The 18,011-nt window shown below is 42.1% G+C and overlaps 10 non-coding genes across 10 annotated transcripts; 7 read left to right on the top strand and 3 right to left on the bottom strand.

Annotated features, from left to right (window-relative positions):
* The first annotated feature begins 472 nt into the window (after positions 1 to 472).
* Positions 473 to 544, top strand: trnae-uuc (transfer RNA glutamic acid (anticodon UUC)). The gene has a single exon. It is a non-coding gene; the product is annotated as a tRNA-Glu (tRNA).
* Positions 545 to 663: 119 nt separating this feature from the next.
* On the top strand, positions 664 to 750 carry trnay-gua (transfer RNA tyrosine (anticodon GUA)). Its single transcript is given in 2 exon segments — positions 664 to 700; positions 715 to 750. It is a non-coding gene; the product is annotated as a tRNA-Tyr (tRNA).
* Positions 751 to 864: 114 nt separating this feature from the next.
* Positions 865 to 936, bottom strand: trnae-cuc (transfer RNA glutamic acid (anticodon CUC)). The gene has a single exon. It is a non-coding gene; the product is annotated as a tRNA-Glu (tRNA).
* Positions 937 to 4,230: 3,294 nt separating this feature from the next.
* On the top strand, positions 4,231 to 4,302 carry trnae-uuc (transfer RNA glutamic acid (anticodon UUC)). The gene has a single exon. It is a non-coding gene; the product is annotated as a tRNA-Glu (tRNA).
* Positions 4,303 to 4,421: 119 nt separating this feature from the next.
* trnay-gua (transfer RNA tyrosine (anticodon GUA)) lies at positions 4,422 to 4,508 on the top strand. Its single transcript is given in 2 exon segments — positions 4,422 to 4,458; positions 4,473 to 4,508. It is a non-coding gene; the product is annotated as a tRNA-Tyr (tRNA).
* A 114-nt stretch (positions 4,509 to 4,622) lies between these two features.
* trnae-cuc (transfer RNA glutamic acid (anticodon CUC)) lies at positions 4,623 to 4,694 on the bottom strand. The gene has a single exon. It is a non-coding gene; the product is annotated as a tRNA-Glu (tRNA).
* Positions 4,695 to 7,514: 2,820 nt separating this feature from the next.
* On the top strand, positions 7,515 to 7,587 carry trnar-acg (transfer RNA arginine (anticodon ACG)). The gene has a single exon. It is a non-coding gene; the product is annotated as a tRNA-Arg (tRNA).
* Positions 7,588 to 7,988: 401 nt separating this feature from the next.
* trnae-uuc (transfer RNA glutamic acid (anticodon UUC)) lies at positions 7,989 to 8,060 on the top strand. The gene has a single exon. It is a non-coding gene; the product is annotated as a tRNA-Glu (tRNA).
* A 119-nt stretch (positions 8,061 to 8,179) lies between these two features.
* trnay-gua (transfer RNA tyrosine (anticodon GUA)) lies at positions 8,180 to 8,266 on the top strand. The gene is given in 2 exon segments: positions 8,180 to 8,216; positions 8,231 to 8,266. It is a non-coding gene; the product is annotated as a tRNA-Tyr (tRNA).
* Positions 8,267 to 8,381: 115 nt separating this feature from the next.
* Positions 8,382 to 8,453, bottom strand: trnae-cuc (transfer RNA glutamic acid (anticodon CUC)). The gene has a single exon. It is a non-coding gene; the product is annotated as a tRNA-Glu (tRNA).
* Between the last annotated feature and the right edge of the window lie 9,558 nt (positions 8,454 to 18,011).

The raw sequence follows: 18,011 nt of genomic DNA, 5'->3' as shown, positions 1-18,011 counted from the left end.
GCCAGTGGTGCAATGGATAAAGCGTCTGACTACGGATCAGAAGATTCTAGGTTCGACTCCTGGCTGGCTCGCTCTGCCGCGTTTACTATGCTGTCAGCCCTTAGCCGTTTTATTAACCCATAGTTTTTGTTATTATTATTATTGGATTGATTGAGAAATATTAAAAATTGACAGTCCAACAATAGGCTGCTTTGTCAGTAGGATAACGGTTACCATACAATACTATGCGTCTTTTAAAATGCATTGCATGAGTACTGTCACAAGGACATTGCTTTACGACCAGTTTGTACTGTCTATTATACCATCGCAAGAATGGGAGGAAACTGAGCCCCTCATGAGGCAAATGAGAGCTCCCTCTGTTGAGCCTGATGAAATTGAATTCAGTAAACAATCCCTTCGGATCATTCCCATGTTCTTAAAGGGGACGGTCACACACTAGAAGTAAAAGGGTCTGCTCCAGGCATAAGGAAGATCCCATATGGTCTAGCGGTCAGGATTCCTGGTTTTCACCCAGGCGGCCCGGGTTCGACTCCCGGTATGGGAAGATCGGCTTGTCTTTGCATCACTTAATCGAAACAACCAGCATGTATGTCTGTAGCAGTTTTAGCCAGTGGCGGAGATTCAGCAACCTGATATGTTGAGGTTCTGTCCCCAATCAGTGTGCCTTCGATAGCTCAGCTGGAAGAGCGGAGGACTGTAGGTGGCAAGTTGGCAATCCTTAGGTCGCTGGTTCAACTCCGGCTCGAAGGAGTTCTTTTTCACACATAAACTTTTCCTTGGCCCTGCTTCTCGACGAGGGTGTTAGCGCTTGAGTTCGTATTTCGCCATTTTACAATCACGGCCGCCGGTGGTGGGCAAAACTCATTCCCTGACCGGGAATCGAACCCGGGCCGCGGCGGTGAGAGCGCCGAATCCTAACCACTAGACCACCAGGGAAAGTCTGCTGACGACTTGCCCTCAAGCCTGGCTGTGGCCTTTACCCGATTTTGCAGCAAGACCACTAATACTTGTATTTTACTCCAGGAGAGGAGACGTCACCGACCCTGGCAAACTGACAAACTGTCACAGACTCTGTAGGAATATCCTAACAACACCACAACTTGCCATGAAAACAAAAACAATAAGATCGCCAACCTGCATCTCGAAGGTTTTTAAAGCAGTTTTTTGCAGACGTCTGTGGCCCTGGATCCCAGTTCTTCCACTGAGAAACTGTCACAGGCTCTGTAGTAATATCCTAACAACACCACAACTTAACATGTATTTTATTTTATTTCCTTTATTTTTCCAGAAAGGTCCCATTGAGATTAAAAGAAATCCCTTCCTCCAGGGAGTCCTGGCCAAGATGGCCACACTACAAATCACACACAAACACATATAAAACATTCCAGAAAGTCAGGGCACAACATTCATCATAAATCAAGTAAAACAACAGCATGATTCAATCATTGTATGCTGCAGTAAAAAATTTTAATACATTCAAAGGAGGAATTGTTTCAGGAGGGACAGTAGCTTCAAATTCATTCCACAGCCATGGAGCATAGTAGGAGAAAGATGATTTACCATGCTCTGAATGTACCCTAGGTACTACTAATTTAATCCCATTAGATGATCTAGTGCTATAGTTCTTTCTACATAAACATAGAAGACTAGTAATGTAATTTGGAAGTCTACCCATCAATGTCTTTACAATAAATTCTAACATATGGGATTTCCTTCTTTGATATAAAGAGGACCAACCCAAATAGTTGTGCAGCAAACAATGATGAGTACGTGAACAAGAATTTGTTATAAAACGCAGTGCAGCATGATAAACGCCATCCAGCCTTTTCAATAAATATGTAGACGCATGCATGTAAACAACATCACCATAGTCTAAAATAGGTAAAATAGTACTCTGTATTATTCTCTTTCTAGCTATAAAGGAAAAACATTTTTTTTCCCGAAAAAGAAAACCCAGTCTTGGTTTAAGCCTTTTCACCAAGTAATTAATGTGAACATCAAAGGCTAACTTCTCATCGAGCCATATTCCTACATATTTATAAGTTGCTACTCTTTCTATATGTAAACCCTCAATAGTCAGAATAGGCATAACAGTAGACATAGAACGGCTACGTGTAAAAAGAATATACTTCGTTTTATTTACATTTAAAACTAATTTTAGTTTCAACAAAGTAAGCTGAAAAGTATAAAAAGAATCCTTAAGAATTTCAATAGCCTGAGACACAGAGGATGCAGTGGAGTAAATAATTGTATCGTCAGCATAAAAATGTAGCTTTGCGGATTGTATTCTCTGCCCCAATTCATTAATAAAAATAGAAAAAAGAAATGGTGCCAATAAAGAACCTTGCGGGACACCCTTCCTGACTATTACCATGGATGAGGTGTAATTATCTACAGCAACACATTGAGTTCTATCCGATAAATAATTTTTAAACCAACTCACAGCCGAATTATCGAGGCCAACACTTTTAAGCCTCCGTAACAGTAAAACATGATCCACTAAGTCAAACGCTTTTGTCAAATAAAAAAATAAGGCAGCACAATGTTGTCTATTATCGAGAGCAGTAATTAAATCATGTAGTAGCTGTTATCGTACTATGGCCCGCTCTAAATCCTGACTGAAATGCGTTGTAAATATCATGACTAAGTAGATATTCTTTCATTTGATCATTTATAATAGATTCAAAAACTTTTGCTAAAACCGGTAATTTAGAAATCGGACGATAATTATTCAAATCGGAAGGATCGCCTCCTTTTAATAAAGTTATAACCATAGCCGATTTCCAAGATGGTGGAATTACATTAGTGGATAGACTCAAATTAAAAATCGATGCAATAGGTTCGGCAATAATATCTGCTGACAATTTTTAAAAAATTGGTTCAATTTGGTCAGACCCACCTGATTTCTTACAGTCTAAATTTCGGAGTAGTTTACGAACTTGGGACGGCAATACAGGGGCAAAAGAAAATAAATCTGATTCACTATTAGTCAACTCATCAGTTCTCTGTTCATCAAGGACCAAGGAATTGTCTGTTATCAAACCAGCTGAAATAAAATTACTATTAAACGTATTAACAATATCAGCCTTGTCTGTAATCAATCTTTGATTCAATTTTAAAACTTTTGGAAGATTAGTGGATGTATTTGATCCTATAAAAGATTTCGTTAATTTCCAAAATTTAGAAGGACAATTCATGTTATCATTAATCAGGTTTAAATAATACTGACTCTTCGAACTTTATATTAATTTTGTACACTTATTTCGTAATAATCTATATTGAGACCAGTCCTCCTCACCATTTGTTTTCTTTGCTTTAGACCAAGCCACGTTTCTTTGCTTAATAAGATTAGAGACGGATTGATTGAACCAAATATTATTTCTACCTCTCACCCGAAATCTATGTAAAGGAGCATGTTTATCACAAATTTCTAGAAAGATAGATTTGAAATAATCCCAAGCATCAACCACATCAGGTATAATTGAAACCAACTGTAAATCACTATTATATAGATCATGCAAAAAAGCCTGTACATTAAAATTTTTAAATTGACGTTTAAGATTTGAATTGAGAATTGAGATCCCCAACATGTGAGGCCTCCATCTTGAAGGTTTTTGTAGCAGGCCCCTCATCTGACCCCTTCCTGATGTTGGGTCCAGGTCTGTTAATAGCATGAGAAAAAGTAGATGTCATCACAGGCCTCTGCCCAGTCGAAAACCAACAGGTGGCGTGTAAGCTCACGGACACCTGATCAGGGGGCCAGTGGTGCAATGGATAAAGCGTCTGACTACGGATCAGAAGATTCTAGGTTCGACTCCTGGCTGGCTCGCTCTGCCTCGTTTACTATGCTGTCAGCCCTTAGCCGTTTTATTAACCCATAGTTTTTGTTATTATTATTATTGGATTGATTGAGAAATATTAAAAATGGACAGTCCAACAATAGGCTGCTTTGTCAGTAGGATAACGGTTACCATACAATACTATGCGTCTTTTAAAATGCATTGCATGAGTACTGTCACAAGGACATTGCTTTACGACCAGTTTGTACTGTCTATTATACCATCGCAAGAATGGGAGGAAACTGAGCCCCTCATGAGGCAAATGAGAGCTCCCTCTGTTGAGCCTGATGAAATTGAATTCAGTAAACAATCCCTTCGGATCATTCCCATGTTCTTAAAGGGGACGGTCACACACTAGAAGTAAAAGGGTCTGCTCCAGGCATAAGGAAGATCCCATATGGTCTAGCGGTCAGGATTCCTGGTTTTCACCCAGGCGGCCCGGGTTCGACTCCCGGTATGGGAAGATCGGGTTGTCTTTGCATCACTTAATCGAAACAACCAGCATGTATGTCTGTAGCAGTTTTAGCCAGTGGCGGAGATTCAGCAACCTGATATGTTGAGGTTCTGTCCCCAATCAGTGTGCCTTCGATAGCTCAGCTGGAAGAGCGGAGGACTGTAGGTGGCAAGTTGGCAATCCTTAGGTCGCTGGTTCAACTCCGGCTCGAAGGAGTTCTTTTTCACACATAAACTTTTCCTTGGCCCTGCTTCTCGACGAGGGTGTTAGCGCTTGAGTTCGTATTTCGCCATTTTACAATCACGGCCGCCGGTGGTGGGCAAAACTCATTCCCTGACCGGGAATCGAACCCGGGCCGCGGCGGTGAGAGCGCCGAATCCTAACCACTAGACCACCAGGGAAAGTCTGCTGACGACTTGCCCTCAAGCCTGGCTGTGGCCTTTACCCGATTTTGCAGCAAGACCACTAATACTTGTATTTTACTCCAGGAGAGGAGACGTCACCGACCCTGGCAAACTGACAAACTGTCACAGACTCTGTAGGAATATCCTAACAACACCACAACTTGCCATGAAAACAAAAACAATAAGATCGCCAACCTGCATCTCGAAGGTTTTTAAAGCAGTTTTTTGCAGACGTCTGTGGCCCTGGATCCCAGTTCTTCCACTGAGAAACTGTCACAGGCTCTGTAGTAATATCCTAACAACACCACAACTTAACATGTATTTTATTTTATTTCCTTTATTTTTCCAGAAAGGTCCCATTGAGATTAAAAGAAATCCCTTCCTCCAGGGAGTCCTGGCCAAGATGGCCACACTACAAATCACACACAAACACATATAAAACATTCCAGAAAGTCAGGGCACAACATTCATCATAAATCAAGTAAAACAACAGCATGATTCAATCATTGTATGCTGCAGTAAAAAATTTTAATACATTCAAAGGAGGAATTGTTTCAGGAGGGACAGTAGCTTGAAATTCATTCCACAGCCATGGAGCATAGTAGGAGAAAGATGATTTACCATGCTCTGAATGTACCCTAGGTACTACTAATTTAATCCCATTAGATGATCTAGTGCTATAGTTCTTTCTACATAAACATAGAAGACTAGTAATGTAATTTGGAAGTCTACCCATCAATGTCTTTACAATAAATTCTAACATATGGGATTTCCTTCTTTGATATAAAGAGGACCAACCCAAATAGTTGTGCAGCAAACAATGATGAGTACGTGAACAAGAATTTGTTATAAAACGCAGTGCAGCATGATAAACGCCATCCAGCCTTTTCAATAAATATGTAGACGCATGCATGTAAACAACATCACCATAGTCTAAAATAGGTAAAATAGTACTCTGTATTATTCTCTTTCTAGCTATAAAGGAAAAACATTTTTTTTCCCGAAAAAGAAAACCCAGTCTTGGTTTAAGCCTTTTCACCAAGTAATTAATGTGAACATCAAAGGCTAACTTCTCATCGAGCCATATTCCTACATATTTATAAGTTGGTACTCTTTCTATATGTAAACCCTCAATAGTCAGAATAGGCATAACAGTAGACATAGAACGGCTACGTGTAAAAAGAATATACTTCGTTTTATTTACATTTAAAACTAATTTTAGTTTCAACAAAGTAAGCTGAAAAGTATAAAAAGAATCCTTAAGAATTTCAATAGCCTGAGACACAGAGGATGCAGTGGAGTAAATAATTGTATCGTCAGCATAAAAATGTAGCTTTGCGGATTGTATTCTCTGCCCCAATTCATTAATAAAAATAGAAAAAAGAAATGGTGCCAATAAAGAACCTTGCGGGACACCCTTCCTGACTATTACCATGGATGAGGTGTAATTATCTACAGCAACACATTGAGTTCTATCCGATAAATAATTTTTAAACCAACTCACAGCCGAATTATCGAGGCCAACACTTTTAAGCCTCCGTAACAGTAAAACATGATCCACTAAGTCAAACGCTTTTGTCAAATAAAAAAATAAGGCCGCACAATGTTGTCTATTATCGAGAGCAGTAATTAAATCATGTAGTAGCTGTTATCGTACTATGGCCCGCTCTAAATCCTGACTGAAATGCGTTGTAAATATCATGACTAAGTAGATATTCTTTCATTTGATCATTTATAATAGATTCAAAAACTTTTGCTAAAACCGGTAATTTAGAAATCGGACGATAATTATTCAAATCGGAAGGATCGCCTCCTTTTAATAAAGGCATAACCATAGCCGATTTCCAAGATGGTGGAATTACATTAGTGGATAGACTCAAATTAAAAATCGATGCAATAGGTTCGGCAATAATATCTGCTGACAATTTTTAAAAAATTGGTTCAATTTGGTCAGACCCACCTGATTTCTTACAGTCTAAATTTCGGAGTAGTTTACGAACTTGGGACGGCAATACAGGGGCAAAAGAAAATAAATCTGATTCACTATTAGTCAACTCATCAGTTCTCTGTTCATCAAGGACCAAGGAATTGTCTGTTATCAAACCAGCTGAAATAAAATTACTATTAAACGTATTAACAATATCAGCCTTGTCTGTAATCAATCTTTGACTCAATTTTAAAACTTTTGGAAGATTAGTGGATGTATTTGATCCTATAAAAGATTTCGTTAATTTCCAAAATTTAGAAGGACAATTCATGTTATCATTAATCAGGTTTAAATAATACTGACTCTTCGAACTTTATATTAATTTTGTACACTTATTTCGTAATAATCTATATTGAGACCAGTCCTCCTCACCATTTGTTTTCTTTGCTTTAGACCAAGCCACGTTTCTTTGCTTAATAAAATTAGAGACGGATTGATTGAACCAAATATTATTTCTACCTCTCACCCGAAATCTACGTAAAGGAGCATGTTTATCACAAATTTCTAGAAAGATAGATTTGAAATAATCCCAAGCATCAACCACATCAGGTATAATTGAAACCAACTGTAAATCACTATTATATAGATCATGCAAAAAAGCCTGTGCATTAAAATTTTTAAATTTACGTTTAAGATTTGAATTGAGAATTGAGATCCCTAACATGTGAGGCCTCCATCTTGAAGGTTTTTGTAGCAGGCCCCTCATCTGACCCCTTCCTGATGTTGGGTCCAGGTCTGTTAATAGCATGCGAAAAAGTAGATGTCATCACAGGCCTCTGCCCAGTCGAAAACCAACACGTGCCGTGTAAGCTCACGGACACCTGATCAGTGGGCCAGTGGTGAAATGGATAACGCGTCTGACTACGGATCAGAAGATTCTAGGTTCGACTCCTGGCTGGCTCGCTCTGCATCTTTTACTATGCTGTCAGCCCTTAGCCGTTTTATTAACCCATAGTTTTTGTTATTATTATTATTGGATTGGTTGAGAAATATTAAAAATTGACAGTCCAACAATAGGCTGCTTTGTCAGTAGGATAACGGTTACCATACAATACTATGCGTCTTTTAAAATGCATTGCATGAGTACTGTCACAAGGACATTGCTTTACGACCAGTTTGTAGTGTCTATTATACCATCGCAAGAATGGGAGGAAACTGAGCCCCTCATGAGGCAAATGAGAGCTCCCTCTGTTGAGCCTGATGAAATTGAATTCAGTAAACAATCCCTTCGGATCATTCCCATGTCCTTAAAGGGGACGGTCACACACTAAAAGTAAAAGGGTCTGCTCCAGGCAGAAGGAAGATCCCATATGGTCTAGCGGTCAGGATTCCTGGTTTTCACCCAGGCGGCCAGGGTTCGACTCCCGGTATGGGAAGATCGGTTTGTATTTGCATCACTTAATCGAAACAACCAGCATGTATGTCTGTAGTAGTTATAGCCAGTGGCGGAGATTTAGCAATCTGATATTTTGAGGTTCTGTCCCCAATCAGTGTGCCTTCGATAGCTCAGCTGGAAGAGCGGAGGACTGTAGGTGGCAAGTTGGCAATCCTTAGGTCGCTGGTTCAACTCCCGCTTGAAGGAGTTCTTTTTCACACATAAACTTTTCCTTGGCCCTGCTTCTCGACGAGGGCGTCAGCGCTTGAGTTCGTAGTTCGCCATTTTACAATCACGGCCGCCGGTCGTGGGAAAAAACTCATTCCCTGACCGGGAGTCGAACCCGGGCCGCGGCGGTGAGACCGCCGAATCCTAACCACTAGACCAACAGGGAAAGTCTGCTGACGACTTTTCCTCAAGCCTGGCTGTAGCCTTTACCCGATTTTGCAGCAAGACCACTAATACTTGTATTTTACTCCAGGAGAGGAGACGTCACCGACCCTGGCAAACTGACAAACTGTCACAGACTCTGTAGGAATATCCTAACAACACCACAACTTGCCATGAAAACAAAAACAATAAGATCGCCAACCTGCATCTCGAAGGTTTTTAAAGCAGTTTTTTGCAGACGTCTGTGGCCCTGGATCCCAGTTCTTCCACCGAGAAACTGTCACAGGCTCTGTAGTAATATCCTAACAACACCACAACTTAACATTTATTTTATTTTATTTCCTTTATTTTTCCAGGAAGGTTCCATTGAGATTAAAAGAAATCCCTTCCTCCAGGGAGTCCTGGCCAAGATGGCCACACTACAAATCACACACAAACACATATAAAACATTCCAGAAAGTCAGGGCACAACATTCATCATAAATCAAGTAAAACAACAGCATGATTCAATCATTGTATGCTGCAGTAAATTTTTTAATACATTCAAAGGAGGAATTGTTTCAGGAGGGACAGTAGCTTGAAATTCATTCCACAGCCATGGAGCATAGTAGGTGAAAGATGATTTACCATGCTCTGAATGTACCCTAGGTACTACTAATTTAATCCCATTAGATGATCTAGTGCTATAGTTCTTTCTACATAAACATAGAAGACTAGTAATGTAATTTGGAAGTCTACCCATCAATGTCTTTACAATAAATTCTAACATATGGGATTTCCTTCTTTGATATAAAGAGGACCAACCCAAATAGTTGTGCAGCAAACAATGATGAGTACGTGAACAAGAATTTGTTATAAAACGCAGTGCAGCATGATAAACGCCATCCAGCCTTTTCAATAAATATGTAGACGCATGCATGTAAACAACATCCCCATAGTCTAAAATAGGTAAAATAGTACTCTGTATTATTCTCTTTCTAGCTATAAAGGAAAAACATTTTTTTTTCCCGAAAAAGAAAACCCAGTCTTGGTTTAAGCCTTTTCACCAAGTAATTAATGTGAACATCAAAGGCTAACTTCTCATCGAGCCTTATTCCTAAATATTTATAAGTTGGTACTCTTTCTATATGTAAACCCTCAATAGTCAGAATAGGCATAACAGTAGACATAGAACGGCTACGTGTAAAAAGAATATACTTCGTTTTATTTACATTTAAAACTAATTTTAGTTTCAACAAAGTAAGCTGAAAAGTATAAAAAGAATCCTTAAGAATTTCAATAGCCTGAGACACAGAGGATGCAGTGGAGTAAATAATTGTATCGTCAGCATAAAAATGTAGCTTTGCGGATTGTATTCCCTGCCCCAATTCATTAATAAAAATTGAAAAAAGAAGTGGTGCCAATAAAGAACCTTGCGGGACACCCTTCCTGACTATTACCATGGATGAGGTGTAATTATCTACATCAACACATTGAGTTCTATCCGATGAATAATTTTTAAACCAACTCACAGCGGAATTATCGAGGCCAACACTTTTAAGCCTCCGTAACAGTTGTAAGGGGTGTACAGTTAAAGACCCAGAACCAGATATGAAGAATGAAGACCCATAGTCAGAATTATAAAAAATTAAAGAAAATATTTACTGAAGATAGTTTGCAGTATCATCAGCAGAAGTCAGCTTCAATACTCGCACAGGAGTTCGTAGGCCGCCCCGCTTACAGTTACAAAGATCACAGCAGTTATACGATTTCCAAGGTCTAAGCTACGTCATTGCTTACAGGATGAATGATTCTCATTGGCTATGAAATAGATAAACACAGTAATTTTCCACACATATACAGATAGACTGAAGCATATCTCCATCGATTATGCAGCTGAAGTAAGGCACGTCATGACCTTCCAGGTCGCAGATTTGGGTTGCTGGGCGCCAGTATGTCCAGAACAACAACTCAGTCAATCTCCAATAATGCCAGTGGTTCCTTAACCTGTAACCAAGAAGACTAACACACACACCGACACACAGCTTTTCCAAGGTTGGATTTGGCCAGGCTCTCACTATAAACAGGAGAGTCCTCTCAAAACATAAAGATAATGCGTTCTTTCTCTGAAGGATAGCTAAACTTTAGTCTAACTGGAAAGAAAGGCTTTAACGAAGAAATGGCCCCTTAAACTATTGGCTTCAATGACCCCTATATGTTTTAACACATTGAAGACCTTTCTCAAACACAAAACAAGTCCCTATTTCATTTCTGGAAGCTGTGTTAAATAAGCAAGCACTGCATTCAGATATCAAATACAGACATTAAAGAATACATGAAAAGAACATTTCAGTAATCACAATGGTAACTTATATAAATAAAGCAAAATCTCCAGAGAAGTCATTCAACTCATTTGATATTTAGAAGGAAAAATATTGATTAATACCTTAATTATAATCAATCATTACATATACATTGAAGCAGCAGTGGATTCCAATCCATCCCCTTCAGTCCCCCGTTTTAGACCAATGCGGAGTCCTAAACACCACATCTGGTCTATCCATAAAGAGGCTGCTTCAAAATGTTAGGTTTCTGACCCATGCTCCTCTGTCAGGTTAATTTTTATAAAACAAACAATATCTTTTTCCTTCAATGACTTAATATCAACAACATATCCCACATACTACAATATTGATCTCCAGAACCTTTGGACATAGCTGTCTTTACATGTCTTACACAGCTATTATTCATCTTGGCTAATTTTGTTTCATCATCAAATTAACTGATACAATACAAGTACATATTTAATCATAAATACCAGGATATATGTGTCAGGGTTACATCATCCAGATCACCATCTCCGCCCACTCGTTCCCTTTCACCCAACCAGACTTTTCCCCGTTCATTATCCCCTGAGTACTAATCACCGTCACCTGTGTCCCATCAACCATATGGACTATAAAACACTCACCTTCACTGCAGTCACTTGTCTGGTCTCGTCATTCCATGGCTCACAGACTTCCCGATCACTTACCTTCTACTTACCGTCGCTTCACTCATCTTGGATCAACCCATCCGTACCAGCCATCGCCACGCCACCTGCAAGAGAGGGAAAGAAAGAGAGAGACTTAAAACCACAGCTAAGCTTCATTGAACTTTCTATGTTACTTCTTCTCACCTGTTATCTCCGACCGCAATCCTTCTGCAAAATAAACACTGATAACTTACCATCTTGTCTGATTCCTCTGTGATCCGTGACAGAAGACCAGACCACAGAAAGGAGTAATTATGCAGAATCAGTCGGATTTAGAAGAGGATTCCTCAGCGGCTAATCCTCCGGTCGCCGCGGCACTCTTTCCACCACCTCCACTTCCCCAACCTCCCGCTGCTTCGTTCACTGCCTCTGCGAGTCCCATGGCCCGGCCAGCGCCCTACTCTGGTGAGGCGGAGAACTGCAGTGGGTTTCTTCTCCAGGTATCCTTGTATATCTCCATGAATGAGCATCAGTTCCGTAGTGATACCGCCCGGGTGGCTTTCATTATCTCATTGTTATCTGGTCAAGCACTTCGATGGGCACAGTCATTGTGGGATTCAGATGCCCCGGTGGTCAAATCCTTCTCAAGTTTTAAACAGCACTTTAAAGAGGTTTTTGGGCAAACAATATCAGAACTGTCCATTCACGACCAACTCTATAACCTCCGTCAAGGAAATTCTTCAGTGAGTTCGTATACGCTTCAGTTCCGCACACTAGCCGCAGCTAGCGGCTGGAATGAAACCGCCCTGATCACCGCCTTTCGTCATGGTTTGAATTCCAACGTCCGCCAGCTGTTGGTGGTGTATGAGGACAGCATGGGGTTAGAGAATCTGATCCAGCAGACAATCCGTACAGCCCAGCGTCTCACCGCTTGTGATAGGTTTGTACCCACTGTAAGTTCTCCGCCTCCGGCGCCTTCAGTCACTCCTCCAGCACCAGTTCCAATGGAAGTAGACTCCACCCACCTTTCTGCAGCTGAACGCCAGCGCAGATTTCAACATTCCCTCTGTCTATACTGTGCTTCCGACAAGCATCTCCTCAGTTCTTGCCCTGTACGACCTCCGCGACAGGCGGTAAGTGCCATTCAACTCTCCCCGAAGATTGAGCCTCTCACACGTACCAGAGTACATGTATTAACCTCCTGTGTTTGTCTCCCAGCGCAAGCCCTCATTGACTCCGGGTCTGCGGGGAACTTCATATCCACCCAGTTTCTCCAAAAGTTGAATATTCGGCGACGCCGTCTGTGCCGAGATCTTCCCGTCCAAACCATACAAGGCAAGCCATTAGGTCGTGGTCGAATTCGCCATTATACACCCACTCTAACTCTTCGTATCGACTGTTTACACTCTGAGGAAATTTCTCTTATGGTGCTGGAGGAGTCCACCGCGGATATCATCCTGGGACGTCCCTGGTTAGTACAACATCAGCCGATACTCCACTGGGGAACTGGAGAGGTACTCCGTTGGGGTGAAGATTGCCATAGATCCTGCCTCAGTTCCATCCAGAAGGTTCATTCTTCGTCCCGTTCCAAGTCACCCGCGGGGGAAACTAGAGTTCCTGTCTGTTCTACTTCGGTGGAAAGCCCTGAAGTCCAAGTTCAAGGTGAAATCCCAGTGGAGTACCAGGCGTTCCAGGACGTATTCAGTAAGGAACTGGCAACCAAACTACCTCCACACCGGTCATGGGACTGCGCCATCGACTTGCTACCCGGAGCCACCCTTCGCAAAGGTCGTATATATCCTCTGTCCATCCCGGAACAGAAGGCCATGGAGGAGTATGTGAAGGAAGCTTTACATCAGCAGTTTATTCGACCATCTACCTCCCCTGCCGCTTCGAGCTTCTTCTTTGTGGCCAAAAAGGACGGAGGCTTGCGGCCCTGTATCGATTACCGTCATCTTAACTCTCAGACTGTCAAATTCAGCTATCCCCTTCCTCTGGTACCTGCCGCCCTGGAACAGCTGCGTGGTGCACGCATTTTCTCCAAACTGGACCTTAGAAGTGCGTATAATCTGATCCGAATCCGGCATGGAGATGAGTGGAAAACTGCCTTTGTGACCCCCTCGGGCCACTACGAGTATCAGGTCATGCCTTTCGGACTGTCCAACGCTCCTGCCGTCTTCCAAGGTCATATGAATGAAGTCCTTCGAGAGTTCCTCAACCGTTTTGTAATCGTCTACATTGATGATATACTCATATACTCTTCTTCTATGTCTGAGCACCATCAACATGTCATCCAGGTCCTCGAGAAGCTGAGAGCACACAGGTTATATCTGAAGCTGGAGAAGTGCGAATTTCACACCTCTACCGTTCACTTCCTGGGTTATGTCATCAACCAACAGGGCATCCAAATGGACCAGAGGAAGGTGGAAACTATCCAGAACTGGCCACAACCCTCCTCCGTAAAGGAACTGCAACGATTCCTGGGGTTCGCGAACTTCTATAGACGATTCATCCGGAACTACAGTCATATCAGTGCTCCCCTCACTTCTTCCCTCAAGGGACGGCCCAAGTCTCTGTCCCTATCTCCCTCCGCAGTACAGGCCTTCCAGCGTTTAAAGGAAACTTTCATCACTGCTCCCATCCTCATTCATCCAAACCCGGACCTTCCGTTTGTGGTAGAGGTAGATGCCTCATCTACTGGAGTAGGAGCAGTTCTCTCTCAGCGGCAGGGTGAGCCACCCAAACTCCTTCCATGCGCCTTCTTCTCCAAGAAATTAGCCCCGGCGGAGCGGAACTATGACGTCGGTAACCGAGAGCTGCTGGCCATCAAACTGGCCCTTGAGGAGTGGAGGCACTGGCTGGAGGGAGCTAACCATCAATTCACAGTAATCACCGATCATCGCAACTTGGAGTACTTAAGGGAGGCTAAAAGACTGAACCCTAGACAAGCCCGCTGGGCTCTATTCTTCACACGCTTCAACTTTGTGGTGTCATATCGTCCCGGGAGTAAGAATTGCAAGGCTGATGCACTTTCACGACTCCATCACACCTCTGTTGAAGATCTTCATCCCGAACCTATCCTCCCTCCAGCCGTAATCCTCAGTCCAATCGTCTGGGAGGTTGACCAACAGATCGCCCAGGAACTGACACGTCAACCCGCTCCGCCGGGAGGTCCAGAAGGGCGTATTTTCGTACCTCCACATCTACGTACTCCCCTTCTGGACTCCGCTCACTCCCTTCCGGGCTCTGGACATCCGGGTAGCAAGCGTACTCTCTCGCTCCTCAGTCAACGGTACTGGTGGCCGTCCATCTCCAGAGATGTCTCCAGGTTCATCCGCGGTTGTTCAGTCTGTGCCATCACCAACACCCCGAGGAGAGTCCCAGAAGGCAAGCTCGTGCCGTTACCTCTTCCCAGGCGACCATGGTCACACATTGGTGTCGATTTCATGACTGATCTACCCAATTCAGAAGGCTTTACCTGCGTATTCGTTGTTGTGGACAGGTTCTCTAAAGGTTGTAAGCTGATTCCCTTACCTGGTCTTCCCACTGCGTTACAAGCAGCTGAAGCTCTATTCCACAACGTCTTTAGGAACTTCGGCCTCCCAGAGGATATCGTCTCGGATCGGGGACCTCAGTTCATCTCAAGAGTATGGCAAGCCTTCTTCAAACTCCTCGGGGTCACCATCAGCCTTTCCTCAGGCTACCATCCGCAGACTAACGGCCAGACTGAGCGGAAGATTCAGGAGATTGGACGTTACCTGCGGACGTACTGCCATCAGTACCAGGACAGCTGGAACCGTTACCTCCCATGGGCTGAGTATGCCCAAAACTCTCTGCGGCAGAACACCACCGGGCTCACCCCCTTCCAGTGTATCCTTGGTTACCAGCCTCCACTCTTTCCTTGGTCGGGTGAGCCCTCGGAGGTTCCAGCTGTCGACTTCTGGTTCCATCAGAGCGAGGGGGTATGGGACTCAGCTCATGTGCATCTACAGCAGGCAGTACGGAGACACAAGGAACAAGCGGACCGTCACCGACTCGACACCCCTCAGTATCAGCCAGGTCAAAAGGTGTGGTTGTCGACTCGAGACATCCGTCTCCGTCTACCTTGCCGTAAGCTGAGTCCTCGATTCATCGGACCATTCACCATCCAGAGGCAGTTGAACGAAGTGACCTACAGGCTCAATCTTCCCCCTCATTTCAGGATTGCTCCTTCATTCCATGTTTCCTTACTTAAACCCTTCACTGACCCTGTCACCCCTGTTCCCTCAGATAACCTTCCCACTGACGTACCTCCTCCCGTTCCCGTTGAAGAGGAGCCCATTTATCGAGTCCGCTCTATCATGGATTCTCGGCGGCGAGGTCCTCGGCTGGAGTACCTGGTGGACTGGGAGGACTACGGACCAGAGGAACGTTCCTGGGTCCTGCGAGATGACATCTTGGATCCAACGCTACTCACCCAGTTCCACAGTGATCATCCGGATCGTCCGGCTCCCAGGGGTCGTGGTCGACCTCGCCGCCGGCAGCGCCCGTCTCAGGCGTCAAGAGCCGCCTCGGGAGGGGGGGGTACTGTCAGGGTTACATCATCCAGATCACCATCTCCGACCACTCGTTCCCTTTCACCCAACCAGACTTTTCCCCGTTCATTATCCCCTGAGTACTAATCAACGTCACCTGTGTCCCATCAACCATATGGACTATAAAACACTCACCTTCACTGCAGTCACTTGTCTGGTCTCGTCATTCCATGGCTCACAGACTTCCCGATCACTTACCTTCTACTTACCGTCGCTTCACTCATCTTGGATCAACCCATCCGTACCAGCCATCGCCACGCCACCTGCAAGAGAGGGAAAGAAAGAGAGAGACTTAAAACCACAGCTAAGCTTCATTGAACTTTCTATGTTACTTCTTCTCACCTGTTATCTCCGACCGCAATCCTTCTGCAAAATAAACACTGATAACTTACCATCTTGTCTGATTCCTCTGTGATCCGTGACAATATGCACTAGTTTTTATAATTTCCAATTCATTTTATAATGAACTAAGAAGAATAGTTAATCCATTCTTTTCACTACTCCCCTTTATAGACCCAAAAGGTTCAAAACACTGGTTGAAAACACAAAGGTTGTCAAACTGCAAATAAACAACATAAAGAAAAATAATAAGACCCATAATAATCCACTTTAAGTCTCTCCATGAATTCATCCTTCAGTTTACAATCACCATCTTAATTATATAACATCTTATACTTTTTTTTTACTCTTTTCAAAAATAGAAATAAAATAAAACAAATTCAAATCATCATTTCAATCATTATTTTACCCCTAAAATATAGAATTGTTCCCCATTCTGCTAAATGCATTCCTTATCTTTATATCACGTTAATCCCTGTTAATCATACTCAATGCCTTTATTATTTTTTTTATTTTTTATCTGAAACATCATTTTTCATACCATTTCAACTTGATTTGACTTAACAGGTGTTAATAAATAGTTCCATAAATTCTATCAGAAATTTTATTTTCATAACATACATTTATCTACTATATTTCTTCTCCTATTTCCATATTTCCCTACATGCCAGTTCCTTCTGAATCACTTTCCTCTTCCATTGAGTCTCTCACCACTGTCAGCCTAGTGACACTTAAAGTTCCCTCGTTAACTACTTCTCACAGTATTGCTCTATCAAATGGTTAGTCTGACGATCCAAAAAATATAATCAGTATTGTCTCAGTCCCACTTATCTTTACAGTTTTACAGAAACCAAAATATTATGTTACTCAGATCCCAGCCCACAGCCATATAGCTGCTTTCTCTTTTTACCTTTATTAAATTGTAGTTTTCTTAGACATCTAATGTCATACATACATTTAATGGATTGAGAAACAAAACCTTTTCTTTTTAGAAGTTATATTCACTCCTCCTTTGTTCGCCCTCCGGCCTTTCAATAGAAATGAGGGAGCTCACTCTGGATAATTTGGATAGTGACTTAGCCAATGTGTCACTTTGTCTCTCTGCCGTCAAGTCTATATATACATATATATATATATATTTTTTTTTTCCTACGTTTATCCTTATGATCCCACCTAGTTGTCTATTTAAATTTAGACCCTCAGTTGAATTTAGACAAGAGTTTTACCCCAGAATGTATGGCAATCTTCTTTACAATTCCAATTTATATAAAATACTAATCCAGAGAGTAATTCAGTTCAATATCATAAATGACAAAAGCATTCATAATTACCAATAGCAGACAGAGCTGGAGAACCATTCCAATTAAAGCTCGTCCCATGTTCTGCATTGTCTTTTCATCAGATTGACTTAGAATTATCAACTTTTTTAAAGTTGGTCATTTCACTTAACCCATCTGTAATGATAAAACACTAATTCCAGAGGTTAATGACACAATATCCTCAAAATCAGGAAATAATAGTACCCCAAACTAATGCATACAAGACATAAAGTGCTGTCACCATCACACGCACTCATACTAGACACACATATGTTAACTGTTCATTTTCAATGTTCATTTTTCTTTATATTATTGCTAAAAGATTTAAATTTTAAATACGATTTTAAACTTCCCATTTTCCTGTAGCTTCTACCTAA

This window comes from Siphateles boraxobius, unplaced genomic scaffold (genome assembly GCF_051911475.1).
Source record: "Siphateles boraxobius isolate OS27281-9 unplaced genomic scaffold, OSU_SipBor_1 77, whole genome shotgun sequence".
In the NCBI taxonomy this organism is placed as follows: domain Eukaryota; kingdom Metazoa; phylum Chordata; class Actinopteri; order Cypriniformes; family Leuciscidae; genus Siphateles; species Siphateles boraxobius.
This window is presented reverse-complemented; position numbering and strand designations above follow the sequence as displayed.